Raw genomic sequence first — 21,466 nt, 5'->3', positions numbered from 1 at the left:
AATAAAAATAATATTTTGTATTACTAAAAAAATGTGTCTCATAGATTGATATTCCCCGGCCCATACAACCAGATGGGGTCCTTCTGATAACACAGTGGATAAAGGCACATTCACCCCTAAGAAGGTTAACTCCAAGAGCCTTCTGACCGCTACACCAGAGGAGAGTGATACTTGGTGGTGGTGTCTTTCAGGTGCTGACAACTTTCAGGGCTTCCTTTCCTACAATTTTTCCCCATTCTGCCCTGCAACAATGGCAGCCAGCCTTATAGCTCTAGGCAGGAAAGTGGGAGTGCTGTCTATGGAGAATGTAGACCTCTACACACACATACAAAAGTGATTGTAATCTGAGGGTTCCCAGGAAAATGCCTTGTTTGTCCTGGCACCATCTCGTCAATAAGCTTCGCCCAGAGCACAGCATTCCCGGTGAGCTTTTGGTGAAGGCACTGGCGTAAGGAAGCTTCTAACGGGGAGACAAAATAAACAAGGGGGGGAAGGGGTGGAAAGGGACACAGGTAAGAATCAGAATAAGAGAAGAACAGAAATCCTCATAATGAGCCCATTTAGCACGTTCATGTGAAAGCAAATATAATGCCATCTAATTGGAATCACACAAAAAGGATGGTAATCTTATCAATAAATAATTTTAGAATAGTAAAAGTGAATTGAAAAAACATGCACATTCAAACATAATCTTGATTTTTTAGGGAATTGAGAAAAAGACAAGGAAGCAGTTCAGGAAAAAAAAAATCAGAGTAATAATTCAGGAGGATGACAATCTAGGGAAAATACAGGCAAAGAGAAGGAGTCAAAATGGGGAGAGCAGACTTCTTTTTGCTATCACAAGTGCTGACAAATCTAAACAATGTCAGCAATAACATATACTTTTCCCTCCCACTAGCACCACCAATGAAAACCACAGCAGAATACCTGTTGCTGCTATATGCTACACAATTACTGCAATATTTGTTCAGTTTTCAAAATATAAGTTTGACTTAATGACTTATCTTTACTTACTTTTCATAAGGAAAACATTCAATCAGGAAGTTTACTTATATTTTTGACACTAAAGATATTTTGAAATGTTTGCATTTTTTAAAAAAGATTTATTTATGCATACAAGAGCTGGAGTACAGGCCAGAGGCATGGGGGGGGGTGAGAAGATTCACCAGAGACAGAGTGGGGAGCAGAACAGGCAGGCTGACTGAAGTACACTGCTGAGGGGAGCAGCCAGCGAAACAGGAGAGGTCTGCTGTGCCATGTTGGTTGCTCTGGCTGGGGAATCGAACTTGTGCTGCAGTAGCTGTGACCAACTTCATAGGTTATATCTTAACTCCTTGTGCCACCAGGGAGGCCAAGCAGGTTTTTAAAATTTTTTTTTATTCTTATTTTTTAAAAGATTTATTTATTTATTTATACAAGAACAGGGGTACAGGCCTGATGTGTGGGAGGGTGAGAGGATTCACCAGAGACAGAGCGGGGAACAGAAAAGGCAAACTGAGGAAATACACTGCTGAGGGGAGCAGGTGTGACAGGAGAGGTCTGCAGCAGCATGTGGGACCCTCGCCCACAGGCCGGTATTGAACCAGCGCTGCAGAGGCTGTGGACAGCTTCACAGCACTGCGCTTAACCACCTGCACCACCAGGGGAGGCCCACAGCTTTTTTTAAAAATTGTAACAGAACGTCATCAACATGGCGGCCAGGAAATGCTGTGAGTAAGACCTCCCATAAAAAAAATTTAATAGGGAGGAAAAGCAGCAGGTCCCTGAGAGAACTGGGACACAGAAGATAAACGGGTGTCTCTGACAAACTGCCCGAAGAAGAAAGTAGCCATAAAAGGGGACTAGAAGGGAGGAAAGCGCAGAACCCTGCTCCCCTCCCCCACCCACAGAGTCGGCACTCTCCGACCCAGAGAGGAGGAAAACAACAAACTAAAACGACCAACAAGAACAAACGACGCAGCAAGCGGGACTGTGAGTGGAAAGGAACTATTTCAGCCACCGCACCCTGTCAACTGGAACTGTGGAGAACTGTGCAGGATTCACCGCGGAGGTGAGCGAACGGCTTGGGGTGCCATTGGAGAAAAATAAAGACTCCCGGAGACCTACAACCAGCCCAAGGCCAGCCGGTAAGCTTGTGCGGAAAAGCTATGTGCTTGAAAAGCATACACGGATCAGGGCTGCCCAGGTCCCTGTGCAAGCGACCTAGGCTTGCTGGGAGACGCGCGGGGACCCTCATGGAGGTGAATGTCCCTCACTGAGTAATCAGAAACCAGGCGCCCGGACACGGGAGCAGGGTGCAAAAGGCGCCATTTCTGTGGACACTGAATTGGGCTACAGCCCGCGTCCTGGACCTGAGGGCTTTGGGAACTGAGACCCGGGGCACGAAATTCGGGGTGTGGGATCCCCATGATGGTGGGGCACAAGGCAGACACAGCACCCCCACGCCACTGAGGCTCTCCACGCCACTCCCACTCTGTTACCCTGGACCCACGGGCTTAAAAACAGTTCTCTAAGGACACTAGGAAAGATCTCTGGCACCACCTAGTGACCAGAAAAAAATCACCAACACCCTATAGTTGGAAACCAGGGATCACAAATAGAACAGGGACCTTTCTTCAATAAAGACTGCTTGAAACCCGCAGAAGTGCTCCCTGTGGAGCCAGAGGTGAGCTGGGAAATTCACCCATGCCAGGCCCCTTCTGGCCAGCAGTCCGAGCCCAGAGCGGGAGCGGCACCCAAGGCCGGGGCACACCAGACGCACAGGGGAGTCCGTACCCCCATCACCATTTTAGAACAGGGACCTTTCTTCAATAAAGACAGGTTGAACCTGCAGAAGGATCCCCATGGAGCCAGAGGGAGAAGGTTCCCTGCGCAGTCAGAGGTGAGCTGAAGACCCCCACAAGCTGGTCCTGCCTGGCAAGAAAGTTGGACCCCTGAGGGGGATCCAGTTTTTTTGGAACCCAGAGTGCAATCCAGCTGCACCACCTCCAGGGAAATTTGTGGGACTTCAAGACACACTTTTGTAATTAAACACAGAAGGAGGAAATATTCTGTGACAGCAACCATTAACATACTCAAAGTACCACTGCCTCACTAGAGTTCTGGCACAACAGCATTTGACTCATTTGGACCGACAGTTTCTGAAACCCCACAAAGAGGACACCAAAAAGATGCCGGCCAGTACCAGCGGCACAGTGTCCCAATACATATGGCAAATTAGAAGACAGGCAGCAAGGAGAAGAAAAACTACATGCAACCTAGCAACTCCTCAGAAGAAAGACACACCACAAAAAGAAAACCACTCACCACATGGCAATGACAGTGACTTGGAAGAACTTCTGAGCCTTCCAGAAAGAGAATTTAAAATTGCCTTGATTAAAAAACTGACAGAAGTTATAAAGAAAAACAATGATAAGGGAAAAATAATCAACCATCAGAAGAATGTAATTGAGTCCCTAAAGAGGGAAGTAAAAGAAATGCAGGAGATCAAAGAATTAATGGAGGCAATAAAGAACTCTGGGAAAAGCAATGAAAGCAGAATAGATGAAATGGAAGAACAAATAAGCACCCTTGAAGACACAGAAATAAAAGGAATCAAAACTGAAAAGGATAGAGAAGGACGAAGGAAAAAGACCAAAGAAAGACTTTGGGAACTATTTGACTCCATGAGGAAAGGAAATATAAGAGTTATAGGAATCCCAGAAGGAGAGGAGAGAGGTGTAGGAACAGAGAAAATATTCAAGGAAATAATTGAAGAGAACTTCCCAAACATGAAGGAGCTGAAAATAGACATACAAGAAGAGTACCAAATATCCATGACAAAAGGAAAAATACAACAAGACACATAATAGTAAAGCTCCCAAAAATCCAAGACAAGGAAAAAAATAATGAAGCTGACAAGAGGGAAGAAAGAGATAACATTCAAAGGAAATCCAATCAGGCTGACATCAGACTTCTCAGAAGAAACACTACGGGCAAGGAGAGAGTGGAGGGACATTGTCAACAGACTCCAAGACAACAAATGCCAACCAAGAACACTCTATGCCACAAAGCTTTGCTTCCTCTATGAAGAAAGATAAGGACCTTCCCAGAAAAACAGAAACTCTGGAATTTCATTATGACTAAACCCCCACTCCAAAAAATACTACAAGGAGTCCTAAACCCACACCCAACAGAGGGATGAATAACAATGAAAGAAGGCCAAAGAGAAAGTTATTAAAATAATAAATAAATAGGGCCTCCGGGGTGGCGCAACGGTTGAGCCCTGGGTTGCGAAGCTGCCCGCAGCCTCTGCAGTGCGGGTTCGGTCCCCGGCTGCTCCCCAGCCACTGGAGGAGGGTCCCACATGGCGCACAGATCTCTCCTGCCGCCCGCTGCTCCCCTAAGCAGTGTACTTCGGTTCCTCTGCCTGCTCTGCTCCCTGCTCTGGCTCTGGTGAATTCTCTCACCCTCCCAAGCTTCTGACTGTACCCAGTACTTGTATGTATAAATAAATAAATAAATCTCAAAAAAAAGAATAAATAAATAAAACCAAAGGAAAGACAAACACAATGGCAAATACACATGCTAACATATCAATATTAACTCTAAATGAAATTGGACTAAACTCTTCAATAAAAAGACAGAGTTGCAGGCTGGATTAAGAAACAAAACCCAATCTTTTGCTGTCTCCAGGAAATACATTTAACTACAAAAGATAAAAATAGACTCAAAGGATGGAAAACAATCCTACAAGCAAATGGACCAAAAAAGAATGCAGGAACAGCAATATTTATATCAGATAAAACAGATTTCAAACTCAAAAAGGTAAAAAGAGACCCCAACGGTCACTACGTCATGATCAAGGGGACAATACTTCAAGAAGAAATAACACTCATTAACATATACTCACCAAATGAAGGAGCATCAAAATATATCAGACAACTACTATCATCTTGAAAACAGACATCAGAGAAAACACATATGTAGTAGGAGACTTCAACACACCACTATCAACAATAGATAGATCAATGAGACAAAAAATAAGTAAAGACACTAAAGCTCTAAATAAGGATCTAGAGCTCTTGGGCTTAATAGACATCTACAGAACACTAAACCCAAAAAAATCTGAGTACACATTTTTCTCAAGCGCACACGGATCATTCTCCAGGATTGATCACATACTAGGACACAAAACAAACATCAACAGATACACCAAGATCGAAATCATACCAACCATCTTCTCTGAACATGAAGGCATCAAACTAGAAATAAACCATAAAAAGAAGGCAAGGAACTCTCCTACCTCGTGGAGATTGAAAGCCACACTTCTGCAGGACCACTGGACTAATGAGGAGACCAAAGAAGAAATTTAAAAAATTCTTTGAATTGAATGACAAGGAGGACACCAATTTCCTAAATGTATAGGATGCAGCAAAAGCAGTAATAAGAAGAAAATATATAGCAATAGAGGCTCACATCAAGAAACAAGAAAGAACTCAAAGAAACAACCTAATCTCGAAGCTCAAAGAACTAGAAAAAGAACAACAAAAAACCCCAAAGACAGTAGAAGAAAAGAAATAATGAAAACCAAAGCAGAAATAAATGAAATTGAAACAACAAAAAAAAATCCAAAAGATCAATGAAACCAAAGGCTGGTTCTTTGAAAAATAAATAAAATAGACAAACCCCTAGCCAGACTCACAAAGGAAAAACAGGAGAAAGCATAAATAAACAGGATCACAAATGAGAGAGGAGAAATCACAACGGGCACAGGAGAAATCAAAAGAATAATCAGAGACTACTATGAACAGTTATATGGAAACAAGTTCAACAATACAGAAGAGATGGACAAATTCCTACAACTCTACAGTCACCCAAAGCTAGATAAAGAAGAAATAGTAACACCTAAACAGACCAATTACAAGCAGCAAAATTGAAATGATAATCAAAAACCTCCCCAAAAACAAAAGCCCAGGACCTGATGGATTTACAAATGAATTCTACCAAACATTCAGAGATGAATTAGTGTCTATCCTTCACAAACTCTTCCAAAAAATTGAGAAGGAAGGGACAATACCAAACACGTTCTATGAAGCCAACATTACACTAATACCAAAACCGAACAAGGACAACACAAAAAAAGAAATCTACAGGCCAATCTCTCTAATGAACACTGATGCAAAAATCCTCAATAAAATTTTAGCTATCAGAATCCAACAATGTATCCATAAGATAATTCACCATGACCAAGTAGGATTTATTCCAGGAACACAAGGATGGTTCAACATCCAAAAATCAATCAACGTCATCCAACACATCAGCAAAAAGAAATATAAAAACCATATGATAATATCAATCAATGCTGAGAAAGCTTTCAACAAAGTACAACACCCATTCATGATAAAAGCCCTTGAAATTCTTGGGATACAAGGAACATAACATCATAAAGGCCATATATGACAAGCCAACAGCCAGTATCATTCTCAATGGCGAAAAGATGAAAGCATTTCCATTAAGATCTGGAACAAGACAAGGATGTCCACTCTCATAACTGCTTTTCAATATAATACTAGCCAGAGCAATAAGACAAGAGAAAGACATGCAAGGAATCCTAATAGGAAAAGAAGTTAAACTATTACTATTTGCAGATGATATGATAATATACATAGAGAACCCCAAAAACTCCATAGAAAAACTAATTCAACAAATCAGTCAGTTTAGTAAAGTAGTAAAGTGGCAAGATACAAAATCAACATGCAAAAGTCAGTAGCCTTCCCATACACAAACAATAAATCTGAAGAAGAAGAAATAAAAAAAAAATCCCTTTTATTATCAAAACAAAAAAAAATCAAATACTTGGGAATAAATCTAACAAAAGAGGTAAAGGACCTATACAAAGAAAACTATAAATCACTGTTAGAAGAAATAGAAGTAGACACAAAGAAATGGAAAGACATCCCCTGCTCATGGATTGGAAGAATTATCATCATCAAAATGGCCATCCTACCAAAAGCAATATATAGGTTCAATGCTATTCCAATAAAAATTTCAATGACATTCTTCAAAGAAATAGAACAAATATTGATGAAATTCATAAGGAGCCACCAAAAACACCAAATAGTCAAAGCCCTCCTGAAAAAAAAGAAAGGAATAGAGGCATCACACTCCCAGACTTCAAACTATACTACAAAGCCATAATCATCAAAACTGCATGGTATTGGCACAAAAAAAGACACACAGACCAATGGAATCGAATAGAAAATCCAGAAATAAACCCACAGATTTATGGTCAACTAATATTTGACAAAAGAGCAAAGAATATGCACTGGAGCAAAGAAAGTTTGTTCAATAAATGGTGCTGGGAAAACTGGGTCGCTACATGCAAAAGAATGAAGCTTCACCACTACCTCACACCATGCACAAAAACCAATTCAAAATGGATTAATGAACTAGACGTAAGACCTGAAACCATAAAATATATAGAAGAAAATATAGGCAAAACCCTGCATGACATGCACCTCAAGGACATCTTTACAGAAACATCACCCAAAGCAGTGATAGTGAAGGCAAAGATCAACAGCTGGGACTACATCAAATTAAAGAGCTTCTGCACAGCAAAAGAGACAATAACAAAAACAAAGAGAAACCCCACCAACTGGGAGAAAATTTTTGCACACAACAAGAAAGGACTGATCACAAAAATCTTCAAAGAGCTGATGTGACTCAACAAAAACAAAGAAAATATTCCAGTCAAAAAATGGGCAGAAGAGCTAAAAAGAAACTTCTCTGAAGAGGAAATGCAAATGGCCTACAGGCATAGGAAAAAATGTTGAACATCACTTGTAATCAGGGAAATACAAATCAAAATTACAATGAGATACCATCTCACACCAGTGAGAATGGTACATATTAAAAAAACTAGCAACAACAAATGTTGGCCAGGTTGTGGAGAAAAAGGAACTCTCCTGCACTGTTGGTGGGAGTGCACACTGGTCCAACCACTATGGAGAGCTGTGTGGAGATTTCTTGAATTATTAAACATAGAGCTTCCATATGATCTAGCAATTCCACTCCTTGGTATTTACCGAAATGACACAGAAACAGTTAATTCCAAAGGGCACCTGCACCCCTTTGTTTATAGCAGCACTATTTACAATAGCTAAGCTATGGAAGCAACCCAAATGCCAAAAATAGATGACTGGATCAAGAAGATGTGGTACATATACACAATGGAATATTACTCAGCAATCAAAAAAGATAAACTCATGCAGTTTGCAGCAACATGGATGGAGCCAGAAGGGATCATGCTCAGTGAAATAAGTCAGAAAGAAAAAGAAAAATACCAGATGGTCTCACTCATAGCAGGAATTTAAAAAACCTAAAATAACAGACCAGGAAAGATACTAATCAATACAAAGTGAAAATTAAAATCAACAGGCAACTATAAACCAGAGACACTAAGGTGGGGGTAGGGAGGGGCGGGGAAAGGAAGGACTAGAATGAAAATAAAGGGGGAGGTGCAATTGTATGGGGAATATAACCAAAATGAAAGTGCATACATTGTGCAAAGATGAAAAAAGATGTAAGAATTATATAAAATTAAATATTTAAATAAAAAAATAAAAATTGTAACAATGTTGGCTTACAAAAGTGCATATGACTGAGGGGTACAGGTTCACACTCCTTCAAATGTGTGTTACCACACCGACCCACCGTCTCAGCACCCATCATCTTCCACCCTCGTTGTTTGTGCCCTGTCCCCTCTTTGCTTTCTACCCTCCGGTAGTCTCTATTTGTGGTGAGATTTCTAGGGTTTGTTTTGATTTAGTTCTTTTTTTAAAGATTTTTATTTATCTTATACAAGAACCGGGGTACAGGCCAGATGTGCGGGAGGGTGAGAGGATTCACCAGAGACAGAGCGGGGAACAGAACAGGCAGACTGAGGAAATACACTGCTGAGGGGAGCAGTGGGCACGACAGGAGAGGTCTGCCACACCATGTGGGACCCTCGCCGGCCGGCCAGTATTGAACTGGGGCTGCAGAGGCTGCAGACAGCTTCATAGTGCAGTGCTCAACCGCCTGCGTCACCTGGGGAGGCCCTACTTCTTTTTATTTATGACACATATTCGTAAATTGACTGGTATTTGTCTTTCTCCTTCTTACTTATTTCTCTTATAATGTCCTTTTACCTGCAAGTTGATTCAGAGAGCTTCTGGTTACACAGTTGACTTTTAACACAAATGAGAGAGAACTATTTAGTCAGTTTTCCACTCATGCCTCTCTTAATGCAAGGAGGTTTCACCATTTCTTTGAGTCTTTGTAATACTGGGAATGATGGGGAATTTGTGTGATATAATGTGCAGACTTTTCTCTTGCTGATCTTTTTTTTTTAAGATGTATTTATTTACACAAGCACTGGGTACCGTCAGAAGCACGGGAGGGTGAGAGAATTCACCAGAGCCAGAGCGGGGAGAAGAGCAGGCAGAAGGACCGAAGTACACTACTGAGGGGAGCAGCGGGCATGGCAGGAGAGGTCTGTTGCACCATGTGGGACCCTCGCCAGAGGCCGGGGATCAAACTGGCACTGATCTGTATTATGCCAAATTTAACTCTCAGGCCAGCTACAAAGACCCTATGAGGGTAAAGGTGAGATTTGCCTCTTCAACTCCATGCTGCGTGTGAAGATACTTCCTGGGAGATGAGCATCTAGATCAAGCACATCGCCATCAAGAAGCAGAAGCTGACAGAATTCCTGACATGTTCACTTAACGTGAGATAAGCCTTGTAGGGTTTTTTTTTTTTGGCAATTTCAATGAAAAACACAGGAAAAATTACACATACACACGCACACACATATTTATCAACTCAAAGAACAACAAAACCAAAACTATGTGAGAAAACAAATTTAATCACAATACACCATGTTTTAGGGATGAAAACTATCTTCAGGATGAAAACTGGTGGTGCAAGTTATGCAATCTGTGAATAATTTCAAATAAGTGCATATTGAAACTGAAATGCTGGGGGATCAAGGTGTGTGTGTGTGTGTGTGAGAGAGAGAGAGAGAGAGAGAGAGAGAGAGAGAGAGAGAGAGAGAGGAGGAAGGAAATACAATGCAAAATAAAGCTAAATTCTTATATTCAGACCAGGAAGGTATGGATAAGGAGAAAAAATATAAAATGACAAAATAGTTGCTTTTATCCAGATCTGTAGAAAATCCTGTCCTCTCAAGCCTCAAAGTACATCCAGAATTTTATTACTTCTTTTGTTAACACCCTGCCTGCTCTGAGCCTTCCTCACCTCTCACCCAGATCACCATTTCAGTATCTATTTCATCAAATCACTTCCATCCATCCAGGGAATTCTAATCACAACAACACAAAGTAGACCATGCCACTTTTCATTCTCTGCTTAAGACCTGAATATCTATTTTAGGCAGTGCCAAAGCCAAGTTCTCACAGTGACCTACGGGGGTCCTGTGACTCATCCCTCCCCTGACCTCATTTGCTTCATCTCCCCTTGACTCACTTTGCTTAACCCTCCGACCACTCGTGGTTAATCAAACACAAAGGATACCCCTGCGCTAGGGCCTCCGTTGTTCTGTCTGGAAGGTTTTATGCCAGACACCTGCTTAGCTTACTACTGCTCCCCTTTCAGGCAAGGAGAGGAAGCAGGGCTCCAGCTACTGGTGTTTCTTTTAATCTATGTAGAACTACAGTTGACTCTTGAACAATGTAAACTTGAAATGCAGGGGCTCACACATTTGGGGGTTTTCTTGTAAACCAGATGAAGTTACAATATCAAAGAATACCATTTTGGACTGTGTGTGTATATTTTATTTTCTATGCTATTCTAATATTTCTTTATCTTATGTTATTATAATAATATAGTATATCATATACAGTATACCAGATAAGTGCTAATTGACAGTTATCAGTAATATTTCAGGTTGATATTAGTAGATAAATGTTTGGGGAGTAAAATGTTATACAGAGATTTTTCAACTCTGTGGTGGTCTGGCATCTCTAAGCCTCACATCATTGAAGGGTTCATTGCACTTGATTTAAATTTATTTACATATATGACGTTGCAAAATGAATTTTAAAATTGAAGTTGAAAATAAAGAGATTGACATTAAGTAAAAACATTAAGGTAAATGAATGTTGGTGTATTTGATGTCAGACATTTTTTGTTTTTGTTTCTTAGAAACGTATCCCTTTAGTTGACCAACCTCTACATCCAATCAAATAAATGATTAAAAGTATTTTTTCTTGAGTAATGACAAATTTAGGCTTGTAGGGGTTTAGTGAGTCACATAAATATTTTCTGTAAATCATTTAACTGAACTTTTAAGATACCCCTACCCCAAAGAAAACAGAAACATTGGTTCAAGCATATCAACAGATGGATTTAGAGTGATCTGTTCCTAAGCCGGCAAATCCAGACTGCTAATGATTGGAGAAATTCCACCCTGAAAACAGCAGCCTAACTATGGAAAGCCTGAATGAAACAATGCATTCAGTAGAAGACGGTGATCTCTGTGATGACAAGGTGGGCACATTGATGGTCTGGGAAGCTTGTGGAGTGGAAACATTTTTGAGGGTACTTTGAGCAGGAATGATAAAGATGACCAAAGACAACCTTAAGGCTAATTGGGAACCATGAACTTGTATGACAACCTACTATGCACCTTTTCTCAATTAACTAATGGAATGGGTAGTGTGGGCTGACCCAAGGTGACTTGTGAGATTGGTGTTAACAATGATGTATTTTAAATCAAGCCTCATGTAATATTTCCCAGTTCACAATGGTCAAAGAGCAAATTCAATTTTCCATCCTCTCAACTGAAAGTTATCTGGTGGCCACCAACTCCCAAAACTTAGCATAAAGCAGTAACTTACAATCATTAAGGTTATTAATTCCCTTACTTTTACTTAGTGTTCAGCTTCCTTCATTGTCAATATATGCCAGTGTAAATTCTGTTTCTCACTGATTTCACAAAATTCTACCTTTTGCATAGAGCCTAGAAAAAAACCCACATTTATATGGGCACTTGTCTATGACAAAGGAGCCAAGATCACACAGTGGAAAAAGGAAAGTTTCTTCAACAAATAGTGCTGGGTCAGTTGGCTAGCCACATGCAGAAAAAAGAAATGAGACCATGCTCTGACATCATATACAAAAGTTAAATCAAAATGGGTAAAAGTCTTTGATGTAATACTGGAAACTATAGGGCCTCCCTGGTGGTGCAAGGGTTAAAATGTCACTGCTATCAAAGTATCACCAGCCACTGCTGGCTGAGTTTGATCCCTGGCCAGGGAGCTAACCCACATGGCACAGCAGACCTCTCCTGTCTCATCTACTGCTCCCCTCAGTGGTGTATTTCAGTTAGATCCACCTGTTCTACTGCCAAATCTGTCTCTGGTGAGTTCTCTTAACTGCCACACCACTGGCCTACACCCCAGTTCTTGTATGCATAAATAAATAAAAATAAATCTTAAATAAAAATTATCACTCTAATAATTAAAAAAAAAAGACTGGAAACTACAAAATACATAGAGAAGACTTAAGTAAGACATGCCACAATATTGGCTTCAGGGATGTCTTTGGGGACTTGACTCCGATGGCAAGGAAATCAAAGGCAAACATAAACAACTGTCAAGCTGGAAAGCTCCTGGACAGTGAAAAAAATTATCATTAAAATAGAAAGTCTACTCAATGGGAGAAAATAATTGCACATCATATATTTGACAAGGGGTTATTATCTAAGATCTAGCAAATAAATTATATATTTGAACAAAAAGAAAACAAAACACAATTAAAAGTATCGGCAAAGAACTAAATAGGCACTTCTCCAAAGAAGATAGACTGATAACCAGCATATATATGGAAAAATGTGTAACTTCATTTATCATCAGGAAAATGCAAATGATAACCATGAGATACCACCTCACTCCACTGCGAATGGCCCATATTAAACAAACAAATAGGCAAACAACAAAATCCAGAAACAACGAACATTGGCAAATATGTGGAGAAAAGTAGCTGTTGGGCAGAATATAGACTGGTCCAGCCCCTACAGAAAATACTGTGGCATTCGGGAAAATCTAAAAAATAGATCTACCATTGAATCCAGCAATCCACTGTATATATATATCTACTCAAAGAACACAAAATCACTAATTTGAAGGGATACATGCAGTCCTATGTTCACTGCACTTTATTTACTGTAGCCAGGTTTTAGAAACAACCTAAATGTCCATCAAAACTCAAAATCTTGGAATAAGGACAGATGATCTGTGTGCAAAAGAAGGTGGTAAATTTTCTCCATTTTGACTTTATCACTTATTGATGCCTTGGCTTCCCATATGTGCGATGCTTGTTTCTTAACTTTTTTTAACTTTTAGTGGTAAATTCAGACTCTGGTTTAAATTGTTGTACCGCTGAATAGGGGCAGTCATATGATGTATCATGACATAAATTCTATAAAATGTGGACTATAAAACTTCTACAAGCCTTCCATGAGCATAGTCTTACAAATGTACTTGTAAATAAGGAATCATTTCTTGAATGTGAATTGATCTCTCCTGGCAACTTTTTGTTGAGATATGTGTTTGGAGCAGAGGGAAGAGGAGGAATTGAAATATAGGGGAAATCCCCCATTGACTGGGAAAGGTTAAGGAGAACCCGAGGCAGCATTAAAAGAGACTAGATTAAGAAAAACCTGGATCTTGGGGCCTCCCCGGTGACACAGCGGTTGAGCGCTGGGTTGTGAAGCTGCCCTCAGCCTCTGCAGCGCTGGTTCGATCCCTGGCTGCTCCCCGGCCACCGGAGGAGGGTCCCACATGGTGCGCAGACCTCTCCTGCCGCCCGCTGCTCACCTCAGCAGTGTGCTTTGGTCCTTTTGCCTGCTCTACTCGCCGCTCTGGCTCTGGTGAATTCTCTCACCCTCCCGCGTTTCTGACTGTACCCAGTACTTGTATAATAAATCTTTAAAAAAAAAAAAAAGAATAACCTGGATCTTGCTTTATCTTATTTCTTTGGCAAAAATGATGACTCCTTTTCAGGGTGGTTTAATGAACAGGAACTTGCAATTTATGAGAAAATGGAAGGATTTATGTTTATATGCATGGATATAAAATTGTAAATACTTTCATTAAATTAGAAAAAATATATAAATTGGGTTTTCTCCTGAGTGGTTCTTTTGTATTCTCATTTCATTATTAATTTACTTTGATGTTCTCATTTTATTGTTATATTCTCATTTTACTATTTTGCTGACTCAGTGACTTTATGCTGTCTTTGAAAATCCAGACCTGTCACCTGTCCCTTCAATCGACTTTAATACGAAGAATTGATCATTGAGAACTACTCCATCTATTTTATTTCCATGATTAATTTTCACAAGTAAAACAGCAATTTCAAACCTTCAGTTACTTATTAGGAAAAAAAAAATGACATCTGAGAGATTTGTTGATTTTGTTCAGAGCGTGCCTATTTGTCCTAAAATGAAGTACAGTGAGAGTCTTTGGGAATATGCTTGCATCAGTGAACATATTTTAAGCTTTTGCATTTATAACTATTTGATCTTTTGTTAAGTCTGTGAAAAGTCTTGTTCTCCTTAATCTCTTCGGAGCTAAAATCTTGTGAGTTTGTTGTGCCATGAAGCAACCTCTATCCTCCCACCTAAAAATTCATCTTTTTCTGATTCTTATTCCCTCCACTTAGGTTCAACCATGTCTTCATTCAACATAAGCAAACTGAAAACTCCCTCCTTTCCAAAATGCCACCAAAAGTCTGAAAGGAGACTTTTTTTCTGAATTCACTGCATGAATTTACTACATTAATACACTAATGGACTAAATTAATTCATTCCCTAAAGGATATATGTATTTGATATAATATGTACATAATGATCAAACATTTAGAAGAGTATTAGTATTATTATTTCCAAGAACCAAATATTTACTGCAATATGGAAAAGTATATTTTTCAAATATTGTCATTAATACAATGAAATTCCCTTAAATAAAATTGCCCATTTCAATTATATTTGAAGTTTTGAAATATTATTCTATTTATTATTCTAACATAATAATAAAACTGATATTACTGAGTTATCTTCATTTATTAGAAGGGAATTCCATGATTCCATTACATAGATAATGGAATAAGTTAGCTACAAACAAATTGAATGCATTTGTATTCTGACTTTTTCTTTATTTTTTTCTACTGATAAATTTTATCCCTGCTTCTTCTTGATTATCTTTTTTTTTTTTAATAGAGGCATGTTTTTATTTATTTATTTATTTGTTTGTTTGTTTTGTTTATACATGCACTGGGTACAGTCAGAAGCGCGGGAGGGTGAGAGAATTCACCAGAGCCAGAGCGGGGAGCAGAGCAGGCAGAAGGACCGAAGTACACTGCTGAGGGGAGCAGCGGGCGGCAGGAGAGGTCTGCGTGCCGTGTGGGACCCTCCTCCGGTGGCCGGGGAGCAGCCGGGGATCGAACCGGTGCCGCAGAGACCGCGGCCAGCTTCGCAACCCAGTGCTCAACCACTGTGCCACCGGGGAGGCCCTTGATTATCTTTTTTTAAAAAAAAGATTTATTTATTTATTTATACAAGCACTGAGTACAGTCAGAAGTGCTAGAGGGTGACAGAATTCACCAGAGCCCGAGTGGGGAACAGAACAGGCAGATTGATGACATACACTGCTGAGGGGAGCAGCGGGCATGGCAGAAGAGGTCTGTTGCACCATGTGGAACCCTCACCAGAAGCTGGGGATTGAACCTGTGCTGCAGAGGCTGCGGGCAGCTTCACAGCCTAGTGCTCAACTGCTACGCCACCAGGGGAGGCCCTTCTTGATTATCTTTGAGAGAAAGCTTTTGCTTTCCCAGTTAGCCTTCCTGTGTCTCTCTATCCAGAGTCCTATCTTTCATGTCATCATCTGTAGCTTCTGAAGAGTGTCTCTTGTGCCCCAATGGTGTCTGCAATTTCTGTCAAAGTCAGTGCCTCAAAGAGTTCTTTGAAAAGGCTGATATTGTGAGTGGCCAACCAGACCCTCTTCCTAAGCTCCTCTAATACTTTCTGTCTCTGTACAGGATAATGGGCATCACCAATAGCAGTGCAAAGGAGGACTTCATCCTGGTGGACTTCTGTGACCAGCCCCGCCTGGAAAAGATACTCTTTATTGTGCTTTTGGTGTCCTGTCTGTTGACCCTGGTGGGAAACACTGTCATTATTCTGGTCTCCTCCATCGACCCTAAACTCAAAACACCCATGTACTTTTTCCTCAGTCACTCTCCTTAGCAGATATCGGTGTAACCACAAGTGTTGTTCCCAGCTGCTATGTCTGGGAAAAAAAAAATGCAACATTATTAAAAATGTTTCATAGGGCCTCCCTGGTGACGCAAGGGGTTAAGCACCACACTACAATCCGCAGCCTCTGCAGCACAGGTTCAATCCCAGGCTGGCTGGGGAGCAACCCACATGACGAGGCAGACCTCCCCTTTCTTGCATGCTGCTCCCCTCAGCAGTGTATTTCAGTCAACCCACTTGTGCAGGGTGTTCTGTTTCCCACTCTGTCTCTGGTGAATCCTCTCACCCCCTGCACTTCTGGCCTGTACCCCAGTTCTTGTATGCATAAATAAATAAATCTTTAAAAAAAGAATCATGCAACAGAGAAAATATGATATAAAAGCAGAATCATGTGAAGTACATGATAATCTTAGCAATAAAAATAGCATCATGATAAAAGTATATTTAAAATGGAGACATGTTCAAAGGTAAGCATGAATTCTTTTTAGCGATTAGGAAAAATACAAGGAAATGTAGAATAGAGAAGAAATGCAAGACAAATCAGATAATGGATATAGGAGGACACCATTCCAGGGAAAAGAACTTCAGGCAGAGAGAAAACAGTGCAATTGAGGTAGGAGACTATTTTTAAAATCTAAGAATTGAAAAATCTGACTGTTCAGGGGTCTACTAAGGTCAGTCAGTGGATGTATTTTCCACAAACAGACAGGAAGTGAGTACATTGCCTGCAGAGAAGTTTAAAACAATAAATTTTTCAACTAAAGATGTTTTTTGATATTTAACTCCAATATAAAGGAATGTAAATGGAATAAAAACTTGAGATTACCCAAATAAAGAAATTACACAGTAAAAGCAATTGTAAGTACATTATACAGACATCTCAGTGAATAGGAGAAAGTATTCACACATTGCATAACTGACAACTACTCAATTTAACAAACATCATACAACCCAATTCATAAATAGGCAGGGGAACTGAGAAATTCACCAAAGGAGATATTTCGAAGGCAAATAGACACATGGAAAAATATTCATCATCACTTTTAATAAGGGAAATGCTGTTTCACTCATTAGACTGTCAAGCGTCCTCTGCCAGAGTAGCTGTTAAGACCTCAACATATCTTCATGACACCATATTTAGGATTTAACACATAAAAATATTTTAGAGTGCTTCCTATTCTATTCTAAGTCAATCTTCATACTAATTGCAACTTTATTTTTTCTTTTTACGTGGAAGGGTAGATTTAATTTGTAGGGTAAATGGTTTTCAGGCTTTTCTGCCCTCCCTCCATTAGGATTGCTCTGCCTGATGGGGCACCTGCAGTTGTTACATTGTTGTCTTGTTTACTTCTGTGGGCCATGGGAGGAGTATTGAGACAGTCACCAAGAGAAGCAGAAGCAGGAGAGAGACCAGGAAAAAGCAAGCCTGAGAAACCCAGAGTGAAGACTTGCTGGGGGGCTTGGAGGCCTCCTGGCCTCCAAGGCACCGCTGCCTACCGTGTACCTGGTTGATGCACTACATGTAAAGCTCAATAAAAGCCTGTTAAAGCCACCGAGAGCTCCAGGACGCCCGCTTTAACCATCTGCTGGATCATAGAAAACTTGCTCTGTGCCCATCCTGCCCCTACATAGTTCCTTTAACTGCTTAAAAAGATCTACATTCATTACATTTCGAACGATTCTCACATTTTTCACTTAGCCTTTTTTAAAATGTGCACCTTTTGTTTCATGGATTCAACAGTTTGCAAATCTAGACCTGAATTTTTAAATTCTATTCTTTTCAAATAACAAGTTTCTTGTTGTTGTCCCATGTCATTAAAAAGCTATAGTTTTTTTTTTAAAGATTTATTTATTTATGCATACAAGAGCTGGGTTGTAGGCCAGGGATGCGGGAGTGGATGTGTGTATGAGAGGATTCACCAGAGACGGATTGGTGAGCAGAGCAAGCAGATATACTGAAATACACTGCTGAGGGGAGCAGTGGGTGAGACAGAAGACTTCTGCTGTGCCATGTGGGTAGCTCCCTGGCCTGTGATCGAACTCTTGATGCAGTGGCTGCGGATAGCTTCATAATGCTGAGATTTAACCTCTTCCCCAGCAGGAAGTCCCTATAGTTGTTTTTTTTTTTTTTTAATAGAGAAGATTTATTAACTAAGTTTAGGAAGATAGATACATGTACTGAATGAAGGTTTATATTATAGCTTTATATGCTGTTCTTTGTTGATGAAAGTGGCATGTACTTATAATTAATTGGAAGATTTTGTTGGTGGTGGTTGTGGTGTGGTGACATGCATCCAAGGAGGGGTGAGTTCATGCCTTTGAGGCACATATAGTTTTGTAAACCAAAGTTACCTCAATAAAATAAAGTAATTTAAATGGAAACCATTGGTATTTTATTTTGTGGTAAATTTATGATCGGAAAACTCATATTTTTGAAAGGATACCATATTTTTGAAACTGATATGTTTCATGATAATAGAATACATAGAAGTTAACTATTCTAATTTGAACTTAATCTTGAAGCAATGAGTATTTTCATTATTCTTAACAGTTTTATACTGTTTATACTTAAAGCATTGGCCACACACCCAAATACATTCTACAATCTGTTACTTCTGTGTTTAGAGTGAAATGAGATTGAGATTTAGTGGTATTAAATTATGAGGTATTTTTTGCTCCATTGGTAATAATCTACTGGTATTTCTCCTCTTTTAGATAAAAGGACTAATCCCTATTAAACATTATAATATGTAATTATAAATTTAGTTAATGTCTTGTGAATTAGATTATTTAAATTAAACTAAGTCCCATTGGTTATCACTGAAATGAAAACACAAGTTACAATGTTTTTCAATAATTTGACCTAATGCACACAAATAAACTAAAACACACAGATATACACACAAAACCTTCCAGGTATCTTAGCATGATCATTGAATCAACTCATTAGAAAACTACTCTGCAAGAACAATCATATAATTCCAAGTTTTCCACCCTACGGTGCTTAACAAGAACATCAAATACCCAGAGTATACACAAACTTTGTTTTGTGCCAAAGGGACTTTATAGTCTAATGTCCAGTGGCCAAACATTTGAAATGAACTTTTTTTTGTTTTCTACACATAAACTAGATTTTACTGGAAGTGACTGCAGAGATCAGAACATTGAACTAAGTGAGATACTCACACTGACAGCTTCTCTTTACATTGAGGAAAGAGTTCCTTGAATATGCTCTGGAGAATTTCCTTGATTTCTAAAAAGATAGATTGGGAAGAAAAATGGAAAGTCAGTATGTCACAGTTTTTGAGTGGGTGAGACAGAACCAGTCATTGTCCTTTAATTTGCAAACTATGGAGTAATATGTACAAGTCACGATTATTTTAATGGAAGTTAGGAATCTGAGAAAGAGAATTATAAACTACTCCCTTCCCAGAAACATTTTGTGGAGTACAATTCTCACCTCCCTGGCAATGCCTTTCTATATATAACCATTGAACAAGTAATTCTGCAGGAATATATGATGGGAAGATACTGTTTATAGTCATGTGAGATGATTTCCTCGTTGGAGATCACAGATAAATTGTTCAAATATAACAGGAAAATTTAAAAAAATTGAGAAAAAATCAATATTTTAATGACAGAAAAGTAACTATATTTTCCAGCTCCACAAATTAAGGATCAAAAAGAAACCACAGGTAAAGATGGAAAGAGGATAATAAGAGACCATGTGACTTGTTTTAAACAATAATTCATCCTACTGCTTCCTTCTATTTATTTTTTAAAGAATATTTTTATTGAGGTAACATTGGTTTACAGAACTGCAATTGGTTTAGGCATATAGGGACAGACCCTTTAGGCGTATGCTGCCATACTACATCCACTAACAAGACACCTATAGTCCTCCACCATAGAGTCATCTCCCTACTTTGCTTTCTCTGATTTCTTCTATTTCTTAGGGAGAATTTTGATGGAACAAAATCCTGATATGAGCATGTGAATGGTCAAGTTTTTGATAATTATAGAGAAAAAAAATAACAGAAATAAATGGCAAAATCACTAAATTTATCTCTTATGTTTTAAAAACATAAACACCCACCTAAAACCATGATATAAATGTAGGACTTCAACTACCCTTTTTGTCATAGGACAGTGGATAAGTTGGAAACAAATAGTATAATTAAAGAAGTAAATGTAAAATTCTGGATCAACATTGAACACGAAAGTCAGTAGGACTTTGTATTTCAAAGTCAAGAAGCAAAGCAATTCTTCTTATATTATATATTAAAGATATATCTCATAAAGACAACATATCCTGAAATTGTATCAAACAACCAACAAAAGAGATAATCCAAGCCCCTTCATATTTTTTTAAAGATTTATTTATTTATATAAGAACTGAGGTACAGGCCAGAGGTGTGGGAGGGTGATAGGACTCACCAGAGACAGAGTGGGGAGCAGAACAGGCAGACAGACCAAAAACACTGCTGAGGGGAGCAGCAGACGAAGTCAGGAGAGGTCTGCCTCACCATGTGGGTATCTTCCTGGCTGGCCAGGAATCAACCTGAGCTGCAGAGGCTGTGGACAGCTTCAAAGCACTGTCCTCAACCTGCTGTGCCACCAAGGAGGCCCATATTTTGTTTGTTTGTATTCTTGATATCACAGTTTGCTCTGCCAATAGTAAATGAAATAAGATAAATAAGATTTATTTATTTTTATTTTTTTAAGATTTATTCTATTTTATTTTATTTTATTTATTTATTTATACAAGCACTGGGTACAGTCAGAAGCACGGGAGGGTGAGAGAATTCACCAGAGCCAGAGCGGGGAGCAGAGCAGGCAGAAGGACCGAAGTACACTGCTGAGGGGAGCAGCGGGCAGCAGGAGAGGTCTGTGCGCCATGCGGGACCCGCCTCTAGTGGCCGGGGAGCAGCAGGGGATTGAACCGGCGCTGCAGAGGCTGAGGACAGCTTCGCAACCCAGGGCTCAACCGCTGCACCACCAGGGAGGCCCGAAATAAGATATTTATATTCCATCATGCAATAAAGTTACTTTTATACACATACAAATAGTTTAACATATAAATGATATATATTTTTCAAGAAATAGAAAATAAACATTGTATTTGTATTAATTTAGCTCTGTATTATTTATCAACAATAACCAATA

The 21,466-nt window shown here is 39.4% G+C and overlaps 1 long non-coding RNA gene across 2 annotated transcripts in view; it reads right to left on the bottom strand.

The window, feature by feature from the left end:
- Positions 1-19,549, bottom strand: part of LOC129146380 (uncharacterized) — a 45,584-nt gene extending 26,035 nt beyond the window's left edge. For both annotated transcript variants that reach the window (XR_008553026.1, XR_008553027.1), the window contains exon 1: positions 19,487-19,549. This is a non-coding gene — a long non-coding RNA (uncharacterized LOC129146380). The remainder of the gene's footprint in view (positions 1-19,486) is intronic.
- Between the last annotated feature and the right edge of the window lie 1,917 nt (positions 19,550-21,466).

This window comes from Talpa occidentalis, unplaced genomic scaffold (genome assembly GCF_014898055.3).
Source record: "Talpa occidentalis isolate TD23 unplaced genomic scaffold, MPIMG_talOcc4v2.1 talOcc4.2, whole genome shotgun sequence".
In the NCBI taxonomy this organism is placed as follows: domain Eukaryota; kingdom Metazoa; phylum Chordata; class Mammalia; order Eulipotyphla; family Talpidae; genus Talpa; species Talpa occidentalis.
Note: the sequence above shows the minus strand (reverse complement) of the source record. Positions and strands in the feature narration are given on the sequence as shown.